This window comes from Sinocyclocheilus grahami, unplaced genomic scaffold, assembly GCF_001515645.1.
Source record: "Sinocyclocheilus grahami isolate Dianchi unplaced genomic scaffold, SAMN03320097.WGS_v1.1 scaffold489.1, whole genome shotgun sequence".
In the NCBI taxonomy this organism is placed as follows: domain Eukaryota; kingdom Metazoa; phylum Chordata; class Actinopteri; order Cypriniformes; family Cyprinidae; genus Sinocyclocheilus; species Sinocyclocheilus grahami.
The window spans coordinates 613097-615721 of NW_015505668.1; positions in this window are offsets into that span (position 1 = coordinate 613097).

The following is a 2625-nucleotide window of genomic DNA, read 5'->3' on the forward strand; positions in this document are numbered from 1 at the left end:
CATAGCAGACAGAGACTGAGGTGCCCCACTGGACACTAAAAAAAGGTTATACAAGCTTTTCATATTCAAACTTCTCACAGTCTGTCATGACTGCTGAATCAGGTTTGTTGATGACGTATAACCTGTGATCGATGTTCCCTTATGCATTTATTTTGGAGCACACCTTTTTAAAAGCGTGCCTGTATCTTTTGCGTCATCAAAACATGATTTATGTGAAATTGAGAGTCATGGGAAGTGATTATTAAATGATCCTATAAGCAGCTGAGCATTGCTATTGCTGTCCTCACTGATTCTCCACCAAAAAGATCCGTGTTGATGTACAATCTTTGCTTACAAATCTTACAGCAACGCATATCAGCAACTTCACTGCATACAATTTGAGACAGCCTACTTATCTGAAATAAGCCTGTGATGCCTTAAAAATGTGTGTAGGTGACAGCAGGAGGAAAATTATGTCTACAAACTATACCGCGGTGTTGCTTCATGTGATTTGGTTTTCAACTGGTGAGCTATAATTGCAAAAATATTAAAAGGTCCATTAGGTGAACCCATTAACTCTCAAGGTTATTAAGCCAGTATTTTTGACAGTTTGTAGATCTCTGGGAAACAGTTTTTACAAAATAATTTTGGCAGCTGTGGTTGCCAGAATAATTTTGAAAAAAAACGTATAAAATACAAAATTCCAGAAAAACTGTAAACATTATAAAACTGTACATTTTACATTATAAAACTGTAATTTACAGACACAAAAATTTTAATGTAAACCAGTAATTCAACAATTCATACTGCTACTGGAATTTGTCTTATAACATATACTTTAACATATACTGACAACCACCATAATAATGCAGGTGGTAAAAGAGAAAGCCACATGAAGAATCAAAGTTCATCACAAGTAAGCTGAAGTAAATACTAATATACAGAAGAGTCATTCACACAAACACAAAACACCATCATGGTAACACACATGGCACATAAATAATGCAATAAACATTCATTAAACAACGAAAGATGTAACATAAAACCCTAATATACATAACTGATAACGAAAACTATTAAGAAACATGATTATATATAAAACTGTACATTTTACATTATAAAACTGTAATTTACAGACACAAAAATTTTAATGTAAACCAGTAATTCAACAATTCATACTGCTACTGGAATTTGTCTTATAACATATACTTTAACATATACTGACAACCACCATAATAATGCAGGTGGTAAAAGAGAAAGCCACATGAAGAATCAAAGTTCATCACAAGTAAGCTGAAGTAAATACTAATATACAGAAGAGTCATTCACACAAACACAAAACACCATCATGGTAACACACATGGCACTTAAATAATGCAATAAACATTCATTAAACAACGGAAGATGTAACATAAAACCCTAATATACATAACTGATAACAAAAACTATTAAGAAACATGATTATTTAAAAATAATACTTTCAAATGTACAGTGTAATGCAATGATATTCTGGGAATATCAGTTTACAGTTATACATTGATTTGTTCTTTTTTACTTCTAAAAACTGAACCATTAACAGCATTTTACTGTAAAATTATATGAAATGGCTGGTTAGATATTTTACAGTTTTCCCCTGTATGGGAATTTACTGTTAACATATTAACAATAATTTTCTGTAGCATTTTTACAATATTTTACAGTTAAAATATGTTTTATAGTGTAGTAACTGGAGAATTACAATGTATAATAATAATAATAATGATAATAATATCCTCCATAAATTATAACTACTCAATATGGCAATATGTTGAAAAACTAATACATCTAACAAGACTGTTATATGTACAGTTTTCGGAAGAGAAAAAAAAAGAACACGTCATCTTTTAATTTAATAAAATTACAGTTTTTTTATTTTTTTCAACTGTACTTCATGATTGACAGCAAAACATCATTGGAACTTGCAGATCTATCAATGTTGATTTTTGCGTTTGTGCAGTTCACTAGACATGTGTCCTTCTACTGTGACTGGTCATTTACCTGGTCTAGAATTTGGAGGAGCCTCCCGTTGCATCAGAAACAGAAAGAGACTAGACTATCCATCTCAAGTCCGGGCCAAATATATTTTTTCTTGATATTGTCATGGATTTGGGGGCATTTGGACTCGGTCTTGCCTTGAACTCAACAGGTATACTCAGACTCAAATGAACTGGTCCTGACTACAACACTGTTCTACAGTGTACACCAGGGAATAGTATAGATGACCAGTGCCCATAGGAGGCAATAAAGCAGCCCGTCAGGATACTCTATATCATTTAACTGTACTCAGAGAAGTCATACACATGCTCACTGCACATAGGAGCTGACACACAGGTTTAAATATTTCCTAAGATTGACCGTCCTGGTCATTAGGGGTGTAACAATATACCAATGCCACGGTTTGGTTCATAACACGGTTTTGGAGCAACGGTTCGGTAAGGTTTGTTTTGCTGTGGAGGTTCATGGCATGGCACCAGCAATGCTTAAGAACACTAGATTCACTTTTAACTTAAAGGGATAGTTCACCCAAAAATGAAAATGTGATGTTTATCTGCTTACCCCCAGGCATCCAAGATGTAGGTGACTTTGTTTCTTCAGTAGAACACAAAC